We start from the raw sequence: 23,834 nt of genomic DNA, 5'->3' as shown, positions 1-23,834 counted from the left end.
TTTTTATCCTTGAGCATTGGAGGCTGAGGAGTGACATTATCGAAGTTAATAAAACCATGAATGGCATGGATAGGGTGAATGGCCAAGGTCTTTTTCCTATGGTAGGGGGGAATCAAAACTAGAGGGCAAAGGTTTAAGATGAGAGAGGAAAAATTTAAAAGGACCTGAGAAGTAATTCTTTTTCATGCAGAGTGTGGTGCACATATGGAATGAGCTGCCAGAGGAAATAGGTACAATTACAACATTTAAAAGGCATCTGAATGGGTATATAAATAGGAAGGGTTTAGAGGGATATGATCCAAATGTTGGCAAATGGAGCCAGGTCAGATTGGGATGTCTAGTTGGCATGGATGAGTTGCAAAGAAGGGTCTGTTTCCATGCTGTACAACTCCATTACTCTATTTCCAGCATCTGCAAGTCTTTGGTTTTTTTGTTTGGCAAACTTTAATTTAATGAACATTCTGGCTCCATCTAGTGGATCAGATGCATAATGTCAGAGCGCAATTGCATTGGTGTCGTACGTCTGGTGCACATTGAAAATTGAATTTACTTCATAATCTGTTCTGATTATTTTTGGTCCTTATATCCAGTAAATGAATTTCTTTATACTCTGCTGGAGCACCACCCATTAAATTATATGCTCAAATGCTTAAGCCCACATTATTAGTTTAGAAGCTAGAGTTTGCTAAAAAATTCATGCATAAACCATGATTCAACCTACTTGCTCTGAAAGTGCATGTGTCTAAACATGTGCTCAGTTATATGAAAATTGTTCAGGTATGATTTTCTGTGCTGGACTTGAAAGAAACATTAATGTACATGAAATATACTGGAAAGAAGCAGAAATTTTGAGAGTCGAGGCAAAATAAAATTGTGGACAAAAATTCATGATGGGGAATACTGTCACACAGGTTTTTATTCAGAGATTTCTAAAATCAGCACACAGAACAGATATCTTTTGCTGCTATGATATACTGGAAGCAATTTTACTTCAATCAAAATCTACTAAATTCAGTAACCAAACTCTAATCTTGGATAGAGATGTTTCATTTTGACGCTACGATATCATTTACTTTTTCAACTCGAAGGAATTTAAATCCCCTATAATAGCTTACATTATCTGTCATTAGGTACACATTACGGGGATTTATGTCCCATGCTGCTCAGACAGCAACAGAGGAAGCAATTTACATTTCATGTTAAATAGAACGTAATAATAATGGTTCAAAACCATGTTTGGTGATTGAGGTCAAGTTGCAATGTATTCTGATAATTGTTCCAGTGATTTATTTTTTTAGGAAAAAAGGCATTCTCCAAAGGTTATCTTTAAAAAGAAAATAACCTCAGGCAAGCATGCAGTAGTAACTTGCATTGCAAGTTATGTTTTATACAACAATATTTAATAAATGTTTTCCTTGATGCGTAAAAAGAATTGTAGTTTGCAAGGGGTTTCTGAAACAGAAGGGCAAAATCAATATCCAAACTTGAAGACTTCAGATATTTCCAACAACTTTAGTAGATAGATTTGAACCCAGTGTAGGGAGAATAGTTACTTTAATTCTGTGCCTTATATTATTTTAAAATTACTTATTGTCAAACAACTAACTAATAATGTTAATTAAATTTCTCAATATACCAAAATAAGTTTTAGTCATAAAGTCTATCTCGAAAAATTGGGCTTGCACTAATTCTATTTTTTTCCCCTCGACTTCCTGCTGTCAGGTTAAAAACATCAATATTCCTCACACCTTCAAATCCCAGAGCTATGCAGCTTGGAGAAATTTCCAGCAAGTGTCAATAAGATTAGATTAGTGTAAGTATAAAATGCACTTTTCTTCATGTTGAAACAGGAATTCTGAGGTATTTTGTTAATTCTGAACTATTTCAAAACAAGCAGGGAAATGAGTTTAAGGAAACTTTGTGTATTTTTTTTTCATCAAAGCTATCGTTGAATAATTACTTTAGATCAAAGGAAGTTTGATTTTGGTCTTGAATGCCACCACCCTGAAGTCTGGATACTGCAAGTGTTGCTTGTCTAATGGAGGAGATGTGATAAAAGTTGTTAGAGAGATTGGTTGCTCATCAAACGTGCCTGTGAGCTCAATAAATCATGTTGCATTGTAGTTCAGAAGATACTTGGGAGGTAGATGCTTTACTTTTTAAGCACAACTATTTTGTGGCATGTCATATGGGTGGACTCTTTCCAGCATCGGTTCCATTTTTTTTCTGATAGTATGATTACATCTGTAAGAGCATGACAAAGATGAATCACAAAAATAAATATTTATTCCATTAACTCTATTAGTTCAAAGAATTTCTCTATCTCTCTATCCAATTCATTTCACCTACTTAGGGAAGACTAGTTTATTCTACCTCCTTTACCATTAGCAAATTCAGCATAATATCAATATAATCCTCCATCTAATTTATAATTTGTATTTTAGACTCTTACTGCTTTCTTGATGATCAAAGGTTTTGCATTCATACCATCAATTTAAAAGCCTACTTGGGATATCCATATTGAGCTGGTATAATATTTCTGTTTATTATGATGGACTCTTGATTTTGAGAAATTTATTTCATGATTATTCAAGCTACAGTTCAGTTAGGTTGTAGTTCCAACAACAAATCATCCCTATTTGTGGCATCGATGATAGCATCCTCCATTGTTACTCCTCTAGAACTGAAAGCAATTTCTGGAGTTTGCATCTGCACATTTATATTTTGAAATCTCAAAGACACTGTCAACAATTCTATGACAATTTAAAAAAATTCTTTAGGGACATAGGCATCAGTGGCACAGTCAGCATTTGGTGTCCTTCCCTGTTGGCCATGAGTGGCTTACTAGGCCATTTCAGAGAGCAGTTAAGAATCAACAGCATTTTTATAGATATATGGTATGAGTGGTAGATTTCCTATAGACAATGAGTCAAATCTGTAGAACAATTAATTGTTGTTTCATGATCACCATTATGGCAACACAGTGATTAGCATTGCTGCCTCACAGTGCCAGGGACCCAAGTTCGATTCCACCCTTGGTCGACTGTGTGTGTGGGGTTTACACAGTCTCCCTGTGTCTGTGTGGATTTCCTTTGTTTGTCTGGTTTCCTCCCACTGTTCAAAGATGTGCAGGTTAGGTGGATTGACCATGATAAATGCAAGGTTCCAGAGATAGGGTAGTGGGTGGACCCGGCTGGGATGCTGTTCGGAATGTCAGTGTGGACCCAATGGGCCAAATGACCTGCTTCCACGCTGTAGGGGCTCTATGATTAGTGAATTAGGGGCTGGACATTCTGTTCCCCTGGTTGTGTTTTCAGTGCGTGGGCTCATAATCTAGCTTGTGGAGTTAACTCACCACCTTCCCACCCAACCTGAGCTCTTGCCTGTAGTGATTATGTATGCCACCTGTAAATAAATAATTAGGGGTCAGCTGAGCTTGTTAAAGGTTTGGCTGGCAGCTTTCAAAATTGTAGCAGTGCCACTCTCAGTGAATGAGACTTACCTGTAGTACGCTACAGTTGGAGGGAAGGCTTATTTGCCTTTCATCAATTCCTTTGTTGTTTGGAGGGGAAGAGTTTTGGAATGGAAGTAGCCCTGTAGTTTCCAATTTCATATTTTTAACTGAAAATGTTACCAGTATTGTCATTTTGGGAACTCTTATCCATAGAATATTAATAATTTAGTGACATAACCACGACACCACTATCTCCTAAAGGGTGTTGACGTCATTCCAAAGTACAATCTAAGATTATATTTGCTAAACTTGAAACTTCTCCATATTGATAAATTCGTTGAAAAATTTGAATTACCGATTTGATGCCTCAGTTTGAACCTTAATCCAACACATATGTCCCAATCATTTTATTTTGTTCTCTGTACAATTTTAAATTACTAGAGTTCCTTGAAAGTGGAGTCACAGGTAGACAGGATAGTGAAGAAGCTATTTGGTCTGCTTGCTTTTATTGGTCAGTGCACTGAGTACAGGAGTTGGGAGGTCATGTTGTAGCTGTACAGGACATTGGTTCGGCCACTATTGGAACATTACATACAATTCTGGTCTCCCTGTTTTGGAAAGGATGTTGTGAAACTTGAAAGAATTCAGAAAAGATCTGCAAGGGTGTTGCCAGTGTTGAAGGGTTTGAGTTTTAGGGAGAGACTGAATAGACGGGCTATTTTCACTAGAACATCAGAGGCTGAGGGGTGACTTATAAAGGTTTATAAAATCATGAAGGGCAAGGATAAGGTAAATAGACAGAGTCTTTTCCCAGAGGTGGGGGTGTCAAAACTAGAGAGCACAGATTTAAGGTGAGAGTGAAAAGATTTAAAAGAAATTTAAAGGGCAACTTTTTTATGCAAAGGGTTATGCAAGTATGGAATGAGCTGCCAGAGGAAGTGGTGGAGGCTGATACAACTACAACATTTAAAAGACACTTGGATGGCTAGATGAATGGGAAGGGGTTAGAGGGATGTGGGCCAAATGCTGGCAAATGGTTCTAGATTAATTTGGAATATCTGGTTGGCATGGACAAGTTGGACCAAAGGGTCTGTTTCTGTGCTGTGTATCTCTATGACTCTATGAGTAAGATAATCAGTGCATTTTGCTTCCTGGTTTTCTGTCTTAGAATATTTCAGTGTGATTGGCCACTTTCCTGCTTGAAGACATTGCAAGGTCATGGCTGGTGTCAGCATTGACAGTGGGAATTTTACCTTCTGCATCTGAATCACTATAAAACATGATTGTGTACTGCATGAGTTGGATGTTACCTCATTTTAACCCAACAGTATGAATATTTAATTTCATACATATCTCATCTATATAAGCTACAATTCATATTGTTTTTATACTTGAAGGAAACAAACACTAATTCAGTCAAAGTCCTTTTCCAATTCATGTAGAAAAGGAGATAGCAGAATGTTTTAACTATTGCCTCACCTCCTCTCAAACAATTACATTTGCAACTTGCGCACTATCAAAAAGCTTATGCTCAGAGGCAAACAGCTATGACAATAATTTCTTTCTTTTATATAAAAAATGTGTTTCAACTCTTGATGGTATCTGATATTGTACTTTATATTGAAAATGACTGTCACCGGAAGGACAAGGACAACATGTCCCAATGCTTAGATTTACATTTATTTTTTGAGTGCGGCTGTCTTTTGTGTTGACTGTGCTGTCAATAATGACTTAAAGTAATATTATTTTAGTTGAGTGAGCATAATATTTTTATTCATATGCAAATATCACACATTGTCAGCATGTGTACGCTTTCATTTTGTGCTCTATTAAGCTTAGTAACGTTTTTCTTTTCTTTTTATTCTAGCAATAAATACAATAACTCAAATACTGTCTGGACATCCTTTTCTTAGAGAATTCAAATGTCTAGCAGTACCCTTTCAAGATAGAACCCACAGCAGTATCAGTTAATGGCTGGTGACATTGTAATTCAGGTGCCCAGTTCTCTGGAATTTAAATAAAAACTCCGCTGAATATGCTGCAGTGATTCTAATGCCAGCCTCACATAATAAGAAAGATATTATATGCCTTCACTCGGTGTGTTTTAAGTGGTATTTCAGTATTTAAAATAGCATAGGTGCTGAAACAGCACCTTAGCACTCAGCTCCTACCTCACGCCTTGAATTGAGAGATGCTGAAAGTGGCAACCTATTCTCCAAATGTAAAGAAATAAATAAGCTTGTTAACAACTTAATTGATCCCAATATTAGTCTGCCCATGCCTCAAGACTTTTGGCTTGAGCAAATAGTTGGGAGTGGGCAGCAATTTGGCTCATGTTGTTTGTTCATTGGGGACAGCATCTCCACAGACTGTACTACATCTCCTTCCTCCTACAAATGTACATTAAAATCCACTCCTCCATCCTTCCAATTATGAAATTCTCCCTATCCAGTGTCCCAGCCTTACCAGTGTCCAGAGTTGCATTTGGCCTTGTTCATGTGTTTGCCTGCAGTCCTGGCAGTGCTTTACCTCTAATGCCCATTATGGAATTCTGTTGAGGATTGGATCTCTTGCAACTGAGGATTGTAAGTCCCACTTTGCATTAGTTTAGCCTGCCAAAGAGTTTAAAGCAGATGCAGCAGCTTGTTTTGCATCTGTTGGCTTTCTGCCAAATTTTCTTTTGCAGAGATGACCGCCCATAAATTTGTCAGTTATTTAACCTAAGCACAAAATTCTCAGTCATTTCGAACATGATAGCCAGTTCCCCATTGCAACACCAATGGAAGTCGTAAATGCTTATTTTCTTTACATTATATATTTTCAGCAATATTATATCCAAATAAGTTTCAATTAACTCTGTTTGTTTAATCCAGTTGTCAATTCACTCCTTAGACAGAGTACAGTCCTGGATACAGTTCTGGATCTATAATTGAATCCCCCTGTTCATGTAACATGGATTCCCCAGAGTCCATTGCCCTTGCACTATTTCTAGGAAAGCCATGTTTGAATCTCTACTGACTCATAAAAGTAATTATATAGTTTGTTATAATAAACATTAAAGCAAGATCAACATATAATAATCCTGGAGCTTGGGGTCGTCAAACGGTTAATAGAACATACAAAATCGCTGGATTTACCAGAGAGAAATTACCAACTGGGTTTAAACCTTGGTATAAATATTGAAAATGATGAGGAACACTAATTTTGTACAGTAAATAATCAAGCCTCACACTGGAAAATAACTTTCATATATGTTACTGAGCTGAATATTTGGTTACATTGATTGTTAAAGAATCATTTATTTACCATTAACCACAATTTTGCTGGAATCATTTGTTTAGACTTAGCATTAATTCTACTTTTATTATAGGTATGAGTAAGAGATGTTGTAAAGTCTTCAGTTTACTTACAATGATTTCTTTTTCTTCAAAAGCAGATTATTTCCAAAATAGATCAACAACTTTTTTTGATATTAGACAAAATGCACAATTCAGACAGTACGAGTAAATAAGTTTGCTCAAAATGTGCTTGTGTTAATTTTTACATTTCCCTTTAGCATTATAAAAGCATAATTTGTTTTAAAGCTGATCTTACTTTTCTAGCCTAACATGAGGTAAAGGTAATGAATGTACACCTGATCAGAATGCCTATGTATCCTACAAACTGCTACTCAAACTCCAAAAATGTTTCATAACGTCAGGAATTGCCGATGAAACTCAACAGATCTGACAGCATCTGTGGAGAGCGAAAAACAAAGTTCATGTTTGAAAACCCATGATATTTCTTCTGAAACATGAGTTCTGCTTTATCTTTGGGATTCTTTTGGGAAACTGCAAAAAAATTCCAAGGAAGAAGAAGACTTCCAGGTTTCTGGCAGTGAGCTTCAGATCTGTGTCATCTGCTGGGTGAAAGAAATTCCCTGTGAATGGCCTTTATACTTTGATCTTTTACCCTAAATCTGTGCCCTATGTGTTTGGATTTTATGACCTCATATCAGATTCCATCGTCCATTCCAACATCATCAAAGTTAGTCTCTGATATTATGAAAGGTGAACTGGTATGGTATTTGAAAATTGCTTATTATTTCTAAATAACCAATTAAACCAATTGAACTTGTTAAATGCCCAACTTTATGCAACTTTTTGTCGAATACTTCACTTTTTAGGCATCAAACAAGATGAGTTTCGAAGTGCTTTATTCTAGGCCTGAGAAGTCAACACAAGGGCAGAGGGTCTTCCAACAGAAGCATAGCTGCCCCTAGCTAATTTGGTTAATGAAAATAGCAGCTCTTGCATATTTATTGAGTTCATTTTTTCCCATTGGCTTGAGGAGTAACTGAAAGACTGAGGGCCTTTAAATTGGTCGCCATGGTCTATCATGATATGAATAGGAAGGGTTTAGAGGGGTATGTACCAAGTGCTGGCAAATGGGACTAGATTAGTTTGGGATATGGGGTCGGCATGGATGAGTTGGACCAAATGGTCTGTGTCCGTGCTGGACATCTCTATGACTCTATGACTTTATCTCATGTTTGTGGCTAACCTTTCTCCCACATGATATTCTGGCCCAGATGTCCATCTAGATGTAGAACACCCCTTCACACCACTAATTGGTTACTTTCCTGTCAGTGACTGCTGATTGGTTGCCTGACACTGGCCTCGCTGTGCTGAGATGGCAGGAGAAGAAGTGAACGGGCCTCTCGATTTCTGTTCTGCCATCCTCACTACATCAAATTCAGCCCCTGCTAATGGGCCCATCCCAGCCAAAGGCCTCCCTGCCCATTTTATATAAATAATATTAAACTCTTCAATGAAGTCTCTCATAGAATAGTAGCAAGCCACTCAGCCCACATGGACTCCCTAAAGAGCATCCCACCCCAACTCATCCTGTATTTCTCATGGCTAATCCACCTAGCCTGCACACTATGGGCAATTTAGCATGGCCAATCTACCTAGACTGCACATCTTTGGACTGTGGGAGGAAATTGGAGCACCCAGAGGAAACCCAATGCAGACACAGGGAGGATATGCAAACTCCACACAAACCGCTGCCTGAAGGTTGAAATGAACCTGGGTCCCTGGCAATATGAGGCAGCAATGTTAACCACTGAGCCACAATGCCATCTCCCGAGCCTCCACTGTTTATATGAAAACAATCCTAACATATCCAATCTTTCCTTAGAACTAGAATTCTCTAGTTCAAACAACATTTACAACTGAAGTGAATATTTTATATTTCCCTACAATATACTTTGTGTGACTTCCTAATGCCCATTCACTTAACCTGTTATTCCCAGAGTTTACCTTTCCACCTAATTCTATATTATCAGCACATGAATACAGTGCCCTCATCTATTCTCATCTAAGTCATTAATATAGATGTAAATAACTGGCATTCCAGCACTGATCCTTGCCATACTCCACTATTCAGACACTGCCAACTTGAAAATGATATGCATGCAAACAGTCTTTGCCTCCTCTTCCTTAACATATCCTCCATCAATATTAATACATTAATCCTATAACTCCTTGATCCCTTGTCTTCCCAGTTAATCTTTGTTTGCCACCATATAGAATGCCTTTTTGAAAAACCAGGCAGGCTACATCAACAGTCCCCTTTACTTACTCAAATAATTGCAATCCAAAATCTCTAATAAATTTGTAAACATGATTTTCTTTTTGTAGAACAATATTGAATTGTTCTAATTATGCTATACGTTTTGAAATGCATTGCTAATATTTTCTTAGCAATAGATTTCAGCATTGGATCTAAAAGTTCAAGTTCTAAATTGGAGGAAGGCCACTTTTGATGACATTAGGCAAGAACTTTCAAAAGGTGATGGGGCGGGGGGAATGGTCACAGATGTTTGCTGGTAGAGGGATGGTTGGAAAATGGGAAGCCTTCAAAAATGAGGTAACGAAAGTCCAGAGACAGTTTGTTCCTGTTACGGTCAAAGCCTAGTAGGTGTAGGGAATGCTGGATGACTGGAGAAATTGAGGTAACGAAAGTCCAGAGACAGTTTTTTCCTGTTATGGTCAAAGGCAAGCCTAGTAAGTGTAGGGAATGCTGGATGACTGGAGAAATTGAGGTTATGGTTAAGAAAAGGAAGGAAGCATATGTCTGGTTTGACTGGATAGATTGAGTGAATCCTTAGAAGAGTATAAAGGAAGTGGGAGTATACTTAAGAGGGAAATCAAGAGAGCAAAAAGGGGACATGAGATAACTTTGGCAAATAAGGTTAAGGAGAATTGACAAGACAAAAGGATAACTAGAGGGAGAATAGGACCTCCCAAAGATCAGCAAAGCAGCCGATGTGTGCAACTGCAGGAACTGTGGGAGATAATAAATGAGTATTTTGCATCAGTGTTTGCTGTGGACGTGGACATGGAAGATACAGCATGTGGGGAAATAGATGGTGACATCTTGAAAAATGCCCATATTACAGAGGAGAAAGTGCTCGATGTCTTGATATGCATAAAAGTTGATAAATCCCCAGAACCTGATCAGGTGTACCCTAGAACTCTGTGGGATGCCAGGGAAATGATTGCTGGGCCCCTTGCTAAGATATTTGTATCATCAATAGTCATGTGTGAGATGCCGGAAGACTGGAGGTTGGCTAACATGGTGCCACAATTTAAGAAATGTGGTAAGGAAAAATCAGGGAACTGTAGGCTGGTGAGTCTGACATTGGTGTTGGGAAAGTTGTTGGAGGGAATCCTGAGGGACAGGATCCACATGTATGTGGAAAGACAAAGACTGATTAGGGGTAGTCAACATGGCTTTGTGTGTGGGAAATCATATCTCACTAACTTGATTGAGTTTTTTGAAGAAGTAACAAAGAGGATTGATGAGGGCAGAGTGGTGGACATGATCAATATGGACTTCAATACAGCATTCGACAAGGTTCCTCATGGCAGACTGGTTAGCAAGGTTAGATCACATGGAATACGGGGAGATCTAGCCATTTGGTAGAGAACTGAGTCAAAGGTAGAAGACAGATGGTGGTGGTGGAGGGTTGTTTTTCAGAATAGAGGCCTGTGACCAGTGGTGTGCCACAAGGATCAGTGCTGGGTTCACTACGTTTCATCATTTATATAAATGATTTGGATGTGAACATAGGAGGTATACTTAGTAAATTTGCAGATGATACCAATGTTGGAGGTGTAATGGACAGCGAAGAAGGTTATCTCAGAGTTCAAACAGGATCTTGATCAGATGGGTCAATGGGCTGAGAAGTGGCACATGGAGTTTAATTTCGATAAATGTAATGTCTTACATTTGAGAAAGGCAAATCAGGGCAGGACTTATACACTTAATAGTAAGGTCCTGGGGAGTGTTGCTGAACAAAGAGACCTTCGAGTGCAGGTGCATAGTTCCTTGAAAGTGGAGTTGCAGGTAGATAGGATAGTGAAAAGGGTGTTTGGTATGCTTTCTTTTATTGGTCAGAGCATAGAATATAGGAGTTGGAGGTATTTTTGCAGCTGTATAGGACAATGGTAAGCAACTTTTGGAATATTGTGTGCAATTCTGGTCTCTCTCCTATCGGTAGGATGTTGTGAAACTTGAAAAGGTTCAGAAAAGATTTACAAGAATATAGCCAAGGTTGAAGAGTTTGAGCTGTCGGGAGAGGCTGAGTAGGCTGGGACTATTTTCCCTGGAGCATCGGAGGCTGGGGTGATCTTATAGTGGTTTATAAAATCATGAGTGGCATGGATATGGTATATAGACAATGTCATGTCCCTTGGGTGTGTGAGTCCAGAACTAGAGGACAGAGGTTTAGTGTCAGAGGGGAAACATTTAAAAGGGACCTAAGGGCCAACTTTTTCACACAGAGGGTGGTACTTGTATGGAATGAACTGCCAGAGGAAGTTTGGTGGAGGCTGGTACAATTACAACATTTAAAAGGCATCTGTATGGGTATATGAATAGGAACTGTTTGGAGGTGTTAGTGACCAGGCTAGACCCTCTCAAAATGCTTCAAGAAAGTTGGCCGAACCCTAACTTTACTAGTTGTTTGCAGCAGGTGTAATTTAGATATTCCGGGAGTGATGTAGCTGCCCCAACCACGTAGTTTTAAACAAAACAGAATTTATTTGCAAGATTACCGAATGAAACACAATCAAAAGAGAAGAGAATATAGAATAACTTAACCAATCTGAAAACCCAACAGAATATCCCAACTTAATGATGGTGTTTGAAATACGTGCAACAATTCCTGTAAACTACCCTTGGCAAAATAAAGGTAAAACCAAACACAGAGAGATGTCAAAGAAATGTAGCGTGGAACACCTTTGTCAATGTCGCTGTTTCATGGACCAGCAGACTCAAACTGGCTGACTGCTTTACGTGAACAGCCAGACTGCTAAAACCCAACCAAACCAGGGAAAAGCTGAGGTGGGAGAACTGTCCACACCCCTTTCAATGTTACAAGTGTTTTTTTTTTAAACTTGAAAGCCTTTTTCCTAAGGCAGTATCTGTTAGCTATAATCAAATCGGCCCTAAAACCCTTCGAAGTCAGACTTCTCGGCAACTCTGCTCTTTTATGACCACTGTGAAAAACAACAAGACAGCATAATCTTGTTAAAGGAGCAACATCATCGCAGAGGCATGTGGGCCATGTGCTGGAAAATGGACCATGCTGTACATCTTTATGGCTGTAATTTATCAATAGAATTGCTTTTTGTTGAAAATTTTGAAATTGTTTATTGAAATGTTTTTCATTGTTCATTTACTGCCATACCTTCCAGTCTTTGTATTCCATCAACCCTAGCCATTCTCCCTTCATAAAAATGTAATTCGCTTTTGTTTAAGTTTTATATTCGAGTTTATCTCTTCGACTCTTTCCACAAATTTTATCCTGCAGGACTGTGTGTCAATTACTAAGGGTCAAGAAAATTCAATTCTGATTCTTGAAAGAAACCGGGACAAAAGATAGTTGAAAGCAACATTATTTTACCAGGTTATCAATTTCTATCCTGAATTAGTTTGGAGATGCCAGTGTTGGACCGTGGTGTACAAAGTTAAAAATCACACAACATCAGGTTATAGTCTAACAGGTTTACTTGGAAGCACTAGCTTTCAGTGTGCTGCTCCTTCATCAGGTGGTTACCTCGTGTTGTGTGATTTTAAATTTTATACTCAATTAATATTGCTTACTATTTTTAAAAAATCCCATTTTAAACCTTTTAAGAAATTCAAAATCTGTTGATATTTGAAATAATATTACAAGTTAAAATGAAGAATCTGTCTACATGTGCCAATGAGTCAGGAGCAATACAAAGAAATCTACTTCAGGTTAACTCAATTTTTATGCCTGCTTAGGTTGATGCATACTTGTTCGTTCAGGCAACTTCACATTTTCTAACTGCAAAGCATTTGGAAAATGATCAAAACTTGAAGGAATGCAAAGTTCAGATTTGGATGTCAAAGAGCTGAAAAATCTGATTTCTGGATCCAATTCACCCAACCGTACTCGGCTCTAATTACTTCTCTATTCACACGTAACCTAATCCTATGGGTTGGGGTTCAGAGGTAGGCAATTTGAATTAATATAAACCTACAGAGTAGATAATTGATTCAATCCTTCTGTCACAGGATTTTGGTCATTACATTTCACCAGGGTAAGCTACCCAGAACTCTATGTATATTGAAATCAAATCCCAGATTCCTACATTTGTGATTTAATAATATTGCCACAATCTCTTCAGTTATTCTAGTAAAAGAAGTAAGAAAAATCTTTAACCTGTTGGAATTTCAAAGAATAATTTTCCTGAACTATAGATAATCTAATTAGCTTCTGTGTGTCCATGTGCATGCACATGCGTGCGTGCATGTGTGTATGTGCACGTGTGTGCGTACGTGTTTGGCTTCATGTTGCTTTGAATGTATTCACAGCATTCTACAACTGGAAATACCAACATTGTTCAAAAGTACTTTTATTAAAAGAAAACAAACAAGAACAGCCTTCTAGTGTGTCGACTTTCAAGTAAGGCCAAAATAAACCTGCTTCAAAAACTCTGCTTACAGTCCTTTATACAACTCAATGAGAGATGTTTACATTTATGCATGACTCTACATGAATGCTTAGAAGAGCACTTTAAAAAAAATTCGGAACCATTTTCAGTATGTTTTCATCCAGCTCTCAATTATTACTGTATAAACCCAAAGGGCGGAAGATTCCAGACCGTTGAATAACATGAGCAATAGTGAGAAGGTTGGTGAAATATGATAAGATTAAAAAATCAGATTCCTAATATCAAGAAAATATTTCCAATTCTCCCCTTAGACTTCAACTAATGAATTCAGAATTTCACCAATTAGCTTTGACAGCTTATTTCCATGTCATTTGCACTTCATTATTAGCTAATCTTGGTTCATTTCTATGCAGTTTCAAATTCTCCCTCCTTCCCGTACAATGTTAATTACTGACAGGAAAGTCAATGTGGTTATCTGATTGCAGCAGCTCTTCATTTGTATCTTCAGGCCTTCATCCAACTCCACTGTTAGTACCATTTCCTGACATGTTCCACGGACATAGACCTCCTCTCCCCTCACCACATCTCCATTACTGCTTTCAGACCAATTCAGACACCACTTTACTCCTTCAGGACTTTACTCGAGATTCAGGGAAACTTATGATGTATGTGCTTCTACCAGGTCACTTTACATACAGTGACACACACTAATGCACTTATGTAACTGGCAGTCTGCTTACGTGGGAGACTGCCAAGCTCTGTCTTGCATTACTTTTAGTGCAGAAGAAGAAGCAGACAGCTCATAATTGTTCTGAGCACACAATGGTCAGTGCTGTATGGCAGTGCGCTGTATCAATGTGGTAACCACAGCATATGTCAACACCTTATGTGGCAAACACACAGCATTGGTTTAACCAAATGATCATCTCTGAAAGTCAAGAGGAATCGGTCCTTAATGAAGGGAAGGAGAACCGTGATTGGCCAGGAGTGCCATTGGACTCAGTCTAGGAGCTCATCGATCTCAATCCAGGGGGATTGACGACTGGATTGAGATCATTGTCTTTGCAGCTATGGATGGTCACAGTCAATCCAAAAGATCAACTACGATGAATCTGAGGATTACAGTCGGAGTACTGTGGAGGCACGCTTCTGGGGAATGGCCCATTTTCTGTCAGGGCTGTTCGGCCAAGTTACTCCAGGGTGCCATGGCTAATCCAGGGGGTTTAGTCATTAATGGCCAGGGGACTTATTAGGGAGCAGCCCATGGAGTCCTGGTGAAGGTAGAAAGCTCAAGTGTGGGGAAGGGATTCATTAGTCTGTATTGCTGAGGGAATGATGATATTGAAAGAGGGCAATTCAAGATAGACGGGTAGAATTTCATAGATCACAGAAAGAGATAGGAAGTTGCAGGAGGCAGGGCTCTCACATATTACCTTGGTCTCAACACAGGGAAGGTGTACACAGTAAAGTCAGAAGTCACATGACACCAGGTTAAAGTTTTCACCTGATGAAAGAACAGCGCTCCAAAAGCTTGTGATTTCAAATAGACCTGTTGGACTATAATCTGGTGCCATGACTTCTGACTTTGCCCATTCCAGTCCTACATTGGCACCTCCAAATCACGAAGCCATGGGCTCAAGAGATAACGAATGACCATTAGCCAATAGGTAAAGGGGATGAGTGGAAATAGGGAGGCAGAGAGGTTGCCAGCATGTAGGGATTGCAACACAAAATGTAACACGAATGATGTGGGATCACTGATTATCTTAGGGCAAAGACTGCAAATCACCCACAAGTACATGAGATTGCAACCTTGTCATCTTGAACTCAACGTTGACAATAACAAGACAAAATACCTGTCACCACAAGCAGATTGGGCGACTAAATTACTGCTTTTATCTTCAAGGGAGAAATATAATTCTTTCAATTTAATCCCTATGAGGGACAGTTGCATTAATCATGCATCCAATCATGATTGTATAATTCCACCCATTTGGAATCAAATTGCAATTAATTGGCAATTCATTAATTTTGAAAAAGCACACATGAAAAATTATGTCTTCAAGCAATCAATATCAGTTGGAATCAATTGGCTCCTTGTCATATCAGATATGCAAAGCGATACAGACTCAGACTTAAAAGTTATACCTGGCTGTGGCCTTTCTGTATCACTCCTTGTATCTGATTCTGGAAGACAAAACCTCTGAGCTGGCATATTCACATAACAAAGTGTAAGAATGGAAAGACATGGTAACATGCTGTTCAACAGTTGCCTCTTATTGGACGGAGTGCTATTGCATTAGTGGTTGAAGTTCACTTCCAGCGTTGCATTAGCACTTTGGTTCTGCAACGCCTATCTGCATATTATATAGCTCAGAGCTTTTTAGAGTCATAGAGTCATAGAGATGTACAGCATGGAAACAGACCCTTCGGTCTAACTTATCTCTGCCAACTAGGTATCCCAACCCCTCTAGTTCCAACTGCCAGCACCTGGCCCATATAGATCCAAACTCTTCCTATTCATATATTTATCCAGATGCCTTTTAAAAGTTGCAATTATACTATCCTTCACCACTTCCTCTGGCAGTTCATTCCATACATGTATCACCCTCTGCGTGAAAACGTTGCCCTTAGGTCTCTTTTATATCTTTCCCCTCTCTCCCACCCCAGGGAAAAGACCTTGTCAATTTCCACTATCCATGCCCCTCATGATTTTATAAACTTCTATAAGGTTACCCCCTCAGCCTCCGACGCTCTAGGAAAAACAGCCCCAGCCTGTTCAGTCTCTCCCTAAAGCTCAAATCCTCCAATCTTGGTAACATCCTTGTAAATTTTTTCTGAACCCTTCCAAGTTTCACAATATCCTTATGATAGGAAAGAGACCAGGATTGCACACAATATTCCAACAGTGGCCTAACCAATGTCCTGTACAGCCGCAACATGACCTCCCAACTCCTGTTCTCAGTGCTCTGACCAATAAAAGAAAGCATACCAAACGCCGCCTTCACTATCCTATCTAGCTGAGACTCCATTTTCAAGGAGCTATGAACCTGCACTCTAAGGTCTCTTTGTTCAGCAACACTCCCTAGGAACTTACCATTAACTGTATAGCTTCTGGTAAGATTTCCTTTCCCAAAATGCAGCACCTCGTATTTATCTGAATTAAACTCCATCTGCCACTTCTCAGCCATTGGCCCATCTGATCAAGATCCCTTTGTAATCTGAGGTAACCACCTTCGCTGTCCACTACACTTTCAATTTTGATGTCATCTGCAAACTTACTAACTAAACCTCTAATGCACACATCCAAATCATTTATATAAATGATGAAAAGTAGTGGACCCATCACCGATCCTTGTGGCACTCCACTGGTCACAGGCCTCCAGCCTAAAAACAACCCTCCACCACCACCCTCTGCCTCTACATTCGAGCTGGTTCTGTCTCCAAATGGCTAGCTCTCCCTGTATTCCATGAGATCTAACCTTGCTCACCAGGCTCCCATGGGGAACTTTGTCGACCACCTTACTGAAGTCCATATGGATCACATCGACTGCTCTGTTCTCATCAATCCTCTTTGTTACTTCTTCAAAAACTCAATCAAGTTTGTGAGACATGATTTCCCACGCACAAAGCCATGTTGACTATCCCTAATCAGTCCTTGCCTTTCCAAATACACGTACTTTCTGTCTCCCACGATTCCCTCCAACAACTTGCCGACCACTGATGTCAGGTTCACTGGTCTATAGTTCCCTGGTTTGTCATAATCACCTTTCTTAAACAGTGGCACCACGATAGCCCATTTGCAGTCTTCCGGCACCTCTCCTGTGACTATCAATAATACAAATATCTCAGCAAGAGGCCAAGCAATCACTTTCCTGGCTTCCCACAGAGCTCTAGGGTACACCTGATCAGGTCCTGAGGATTTGTCCACTTTTATGTGTTTCAAGACATCCAGCACTTCCTCCTCTGTAATCTGGACATTTTTCAAGATGTCACCCTCTATTTCCCAATATTTTATATCTTCCATGTCCTTTTTCACAATAAATACTACTGCAAAATACTCATTTAGTATCTCCCCCATTTTCTGCGGCTCCACACAAAGGCCACCTTGCTGATCTTTGAGGGGTCCTATTCTTCTCCTAGTTACCCTTTTGTCCTTAATATATTTGTAAAAACCCTTTGGATTCTCGTTAATTCTATTTGCCAAAGCTATATCATGTCCCCTTTTCCGCCTCCTGATTTCCCTCTTAAGTATACTTCTACTGCCTTTATACTCTTCTAAGGATTCATTTGATCTATCCTGTCTATACCTGACATATGCTTCCTTCTTTTTATTAACCAAACCCTCAATTTCTTTAGTCATCCAGCATTCCCTATACCTACCAGACTTTCCTTTCACCCTAACAGGAATATACTTTCTCTGGACTCTCGTTATCTTACGGAGGCTTTGCATGATAGGTTGATAAATTGATAGATTGATAAATGTTTGATCTCACAAGGAATTAAGGGTTACAGGGAGTGTGCGGGTAAGTGGAGTTGAAATGCCCATCAGCCATGATTGAATGGCAGAGTGGACCTGATGGGTGGAATTGCCTTACTTCCACTTTTATGTCTTATAGTCTTATGGTCTGATGATCTCCTTGCAAGGCCTCCACATTTTGTCATATCAAGATTGAGGTGAGTACTCAGGAATGCCATTGCTGATATTGTATTCTATTTCTGATATTTCTCAGAGTACTGACTCATACATAGAAAGGAGGAAGGGATAAATCTGAAAACTGTAGGCCAGTCAATCTGACCTCAGTGATGGGGAAACTACTTGAAACAATTCTGAGGGACAAAATTAACCTGCACTTGGAGAGGGAGGGATTAATCAAGAAAAGTCTGACTGGTTTTCTTAAAGGGAGGTCATATCTGACCAACTTGAATTTTTCAGAGTTAACTGGATGTGAAGGTGAAGGCAATGAATTTGATGTAGTCTGCTTGGATTTCAGTAAGGCTTTTGATAAGGTTTCATTGATAAGGTTCCACATGGGAGAAAGATAGCAAAGGTACCACATGGGAGACAGGTAGCCCAGGGAATTCGAAGAAATTTGGCTAATTGGATCCAGAATTGTCAGAGTGGCAAGAAGAAGAGAGTAATGATTGAGGAGTGTTACTGCGACAGGAAAACTGTGCCAGTGGGGTTCCACAGAGATCAGTATTGGAGACCTTGCTATTTGTTAAAAATAAATTATTCAGACTTGAATGTACGAGGCTGTTCAGTAAATTCCTGGAGGAGGTGAAAATTGGTGCAGTGTTAAGTAGTAAGGAGGGTAGCCTTCGATTACTGGAGAATATAGACAGGTTGATCAGATGGGCTGATCAATGGCAATTTGAATTCAATCCTGATAGGTATGAGGTGATGCACTTGGACAGGACAAACAAGGCAAGGAACAAGATCATGAACAGTAGGACCCCAAGAAGCATGAAGAATCATGCATATGGGATGCATAAAGGCATATGGGATACTTGCCTTTATTAGCTGAGGCATAGCATTTAAGAGCAGGGAGTTTATTCTGAACAGCATAAAAATTTGGTTAGGTCACAACCAGAATATTATTCAGGTATGGGTTTCACATTAATGGCAGATGTGATTGCGCAGGAGAGGATGCAGAGGAGATTTACTAAGTTTTTGCATGGGCTGGAGAGTTTATGTTATGAAGAGAGTTTGGACAGCCTAAGGTTGATTTCCTTTGAGCAGAGGAGACTGAGACTGGACATGATGGAGATGTATAAGATTATGAGGGACATAGAGAGGGTAGACTGGAAACAACTTTTGTCCTTGTTGGAGGGGTCAATGATACGGGGGGGAAGATCTAAGGTAAGGGCCAGGAGGTTGAGAGGGGATGTGAGGAAAAATCTTTTTCATCCAGAGGGTGGAGGGAATCTGGAACTCACTGCCTGAAAGGGTGGTAGATGCAAAAACCTTCATAACATTTAAGAAGCATTTAGATGTGTGCACTTGCAATGCCAAAGGCATACAGTAGAAACTAGTTTTTGACTGGTATGAACTTGATGGGCTGTAGGGCCTTTGAGTGTGCTCTAGACCTCTGTGACTCAATGATATATATCTGAGATGGAGCCCACACTCTTAAGAGTAACTGGGGTTTGTCTTGGTATTTTTTGGTTCTTAGCGCATAAATGCATCTGGGATGTAACTGATAATATTTGCTCCAGAGCTTAACTTCATATCTTTTCTCTGTGGCATGGACTCAGCAGTTTGTATAGACAGGGTAATGCTTCAACAACACATCCCTAGAGGTTTTCCTGAAGTCTGTCTGGGGAAAGGGAAATGAGAAGGGACAGTAAACTCTCTAGGGAGGGCTAATGGAGGCCATCCTGACTGATGAAGGAGTTTGGACAGAGGTGGCTGTGAAGATCAGCGCCTGTGTGCACCTCAAGAGAATCACACTCCAGTGCCAAAAGAAGCTGAATAATCTGCTGCCTTCCACCAGGATGTGCCCCGTCCTTGCTCAATACCTGGCATTCACGTGAGTATGAGTTAGCATTGTAAAGTTACTACTGAAGAGGATTATTACAAACAAGATCGTCTCCTTTGGATGCTCATGTGCAATTAATGGCACTTCGTTTCAGCTACCAATGCAGAACTGCTTGCACCCCAGTGATAATGCCTCTCATGCATCTGCTAAGGTTCACATTAAAAACATAAATGAGCTACTACACTCATCAGCTCACCGATCATCAGCTCATCGACTTTCACAACTGAGAGAATGTTAACATCTGATAGCTTTTCATCAAAAGCTTATATGGGTCAAGGATGCAAATGTAAAAGGTAGCTCCATGTTGAACACCTCACATTTATCTGTTTTTCATCAGCTCTTTAATAGCACTGGACCTCCTTTCTTTCAAAGCCCTTTAACATGTAACATCTTCCCCCACCACCGCCATTCTTTGCACTAGTAAAGCAGACAGACAATCACTGCTCCATGCATTGTCATCTCTATCTATACCTTATCAATAAAGGCAAATTGAGGCAAAAAGCTTAGGAACCCATGTCAGTGTCTCTTTACACTCTTCTCCTTTTGCAGGAGATGCATGTGCACAGTTGTTGAGAATCCACCCACACAGTGGATGATGGTAGTGGCGGTAGCCAGATTCATTTTGAAACGCAGGTCAATAAGCTAGAAAGAGGGCAAAGTGAACGTGCTTATGCTGAAGTGGAGATTGGATATCTACAGTCCCTAGTGAGAAAACTCCAAAATGCTACTCCCAGCTCTACATTAAGCAGCAGAGTCTTAGTCAAACCTTGCAAAAGAGTGGTGGCTAAGCTGCCTCTGGGTCCTAATCCCAACATAAGACAAAGGAAAATTGGAATAAGTCCAGTTCTCAGGTCCATCTTTGCATCTCAGAACTACACCTTTGAAGAGGAACATTCTTTATATTAGAAGATGCACATCAATGCCTTCCTCCCTACCTGCCACTAGTGTAGAGATTCTCAACTTAGTGGCTAATCTATCGGGAATTAGATCGACTCAGGGTCTTGTCTTGGTGGATACAGCATTGACACAGTCCCACAGTTACACAAGTTGAAATGGTCGAGGTCTCTGACACTGCAAAGATGAAAGGACAACAGGCCCCTGCTGAGCTCAGTACAGATGATGAGCATCTGGACATGGCTGTGAAGGAGCAGAATGAATGTGATGCAAGGGCAAAGCAAGCAAATGCCTGGCAGAGGTGCTAGAGATCACGTGCAGATTGGAGAAAAAGGGTAGAACAGCTTTTCCAAATCTCGCTTGATGCCATTGTTCCCGTATACGAGTGTGTGGCTTTGTCCATGAAATTGGTAGCAGGCGCCATGGTAGCAGGTAACCATGTCCCATTGGGAGCTGCTGGATAAGCATGGAGGCCTTCATTTCATCACTGAAACCATGCATTAATTTCCTGGCTAGACAGGAGGGGAGCCAAGGAACCTTGACCTCCCTCCAGGTGCCCCATGCCCTCAGAGAGTGGGGGAGATACTATTGTGTACCAACAGTGAGAGACGTGACAGACAGGCACCCAGAGTCTGTCATCTAAAGATACTGCGTGAGTGCCCTACCATACCAACTTCCCTCTGCCGGCAACTTCAACGCTTTCATCATGTCAGGCTAGGGAGGTTGCATTTACACTTGTGCAAGAGCCGCCAGCTGGGCAGAGCCCTCGAGGTACTGAACCGTAAGAAGATATCTGCCAACGTCATTTGAGATGAGCAGTAAAGAAAGTGTCAGCTTCTTGAAGCTCAGCTGAGGCTGTCAAGGTGGCCCAAAGACATAGAAGGAGGAAATGGCAGATTAAAGAGCATTTAAGTCATTTTGGGTACAACCTGGCAATTCACTCAAAAATACACATGATAATATTGTGGTTTCTCACACTCTTTTAAGACTTCAGAGCGCTTACAATTTTTGCAGACTAACTTGAGAACTGCTGCTTGTTATACATGTGCATCATGTGGAACAGTGTCAAGAATTTTGAGGCTGTCATTCTCTACTGGCTTCCAGGAGAAACATGACCTCTGGAAAGCAGGAAGTTAAGCTAGATGTTTGATTTTCAGGAGGCAATCAGCATAGTTTAGCTCCTTGCGAACAGAAGTTTGAGTCTTATAAGTGCAGCCTCTGTAGTCCTGCATGACTCCATCCTGATACTCTGGCCAGGAAACTGAACAGGAGGTTATTAGTGTCATGAGAATTAATTAACTTACAATTAATGGAAAACAAAGTATCTTAAAATTTTAAAGTTAGAAAGCAAGGATTCCCTTGAGGGCAGCACCTCTGCATTATAATTGGCTCGTAGTTCTGATTGTCCACATATGTTAACACAAAGTTATTCACCCTCAAATTAAGTACATCCTATTACATTTTCAAAAACAAGTGGGTATGTGGAAACATATAGGAGAACAGCTTGTGTTGGATTAACCCCGTTATTCCCAACATCATTCTTCTTCAAATTCACCACAGTAAGTCTGACTGGTGAAAATAAGGAATCTTTAATTAACTCTCAACATTTTATTACAACAGTTTTGCAAGCTTCATAACAGGGAAGTAGACAAAGGGATATGGGTGCTACAGATGAATGGTGAGATGCAGTTTTATGTGAATGTATTGTACATGTCTCCTTTAATTATCCTGTATGAATACCTGCTTATTGATGGACAAAACACATGGCATGAAAAAAATGCATTTGTTTCTGTAACTGTAATATATGAGGGGCACATATTTCTGCATTCACGAGGAAGATGAGACAATATAGCCTAGGATTTTTGGTAGGTGAACCATTAAAGCAACACTGGACACTTGGTCCTTTCTTATTTACCTTGTTTCTATGATGATTGCAAATGGGAAATTGCTTCCAAACTGCGCTCAATCTGTAATTTTAACCAGCTTCTGCTAAGTTCATTTGCATTATCACAAACTTAACATTTTTTATGAATGAAGACAATTGGGCAGTATAATAAAATGCAATTGCTTTATAATTTAATCTTTTTAAAATGACATAATTTAATGAATTTAAGTGTTGACCTGTGCAGTTTTATTAATTCAACTGAAAATGGTTTTGGAGCAAAAACAAAATCACTTTTAATAAAAGTTTTCAAATTTCCAGTTACAAAATTTTAAAACTGAACTATTTAATAATTTCACTGATGCGCACTTGTCAGTTTGTTAATAAATTAAATATATTTTGATTTGGGAAAAAAAGACTATTAATGAACCTTTCAGACCAGGTTCTCACTGAAGGGGTGGAAGGGTTAAATCTGTGAAAATTCTTAATCTGGTAAATCCATCTTTTGTAATAATATTCCCATTTAACATATTTACATTCGGCGAAATGGTGCAGCAGTGGGCCTGCCAGATCTGAAGTGACTCAGAAATGGGCTGAAGGCCAGGCTATATGTTGCGATGCTCACCTCCATTTGATGGGACATCAACACAGTTTTAGTGATCAATATTAATCTGTCATGCCCTCACATTCCCATCTCCTTGTGAAAAACCTCTGATACTACTATGCCACCTCCATCACCCTTGTGTATCCACTTTAGCCACTCAACCAATATCCATGATAGGCAGACGCCAGGAACCATGACTTTGAAATGAAGAGTCATAGAGTTATAGAGTCATAGAGTCATAGAGATGTACAGCATGGAAACAGACCCTTCGGTCCAACCTGTCCATGTCGACCAGATATCCCAACCCAATCTAGTCCCACCTGCCAGCACCCGGCCCATATCCCTCCAAACCCTTCCTATTCATATACCCATCCAAATGCCTCTTAAATGTTGCAATTGTACCAGCCTCCACCACATCCTCTGGCAACTCATTCCATACACATACGACCCTCTGCATGAAAAAGTTGCCCCTTACGTCTCTTTT

The sequence above is a fragment of the Chiloscyllium plagiosum genome, chromosome 33 (genome assembly GCF_004010195.1).
Source record: "Chiloscyllium plagiosum isolate BGI_BamShark_2017 chromosome 33, ASM401019v2, whole genome shotgun sequence".
Lineage (NCBI taxonomy): Eukaryota > Metazoa > Chordata > Chondrichthyes > Orectolobiformes > Hemiscylliidae > Chiloscyllium > Chiloscyllium plagiosum.
The sequence above is the reverse complement of the archived record's forward strand: the minus strand, read 5'-3'. Positions refer to the sequence as shown.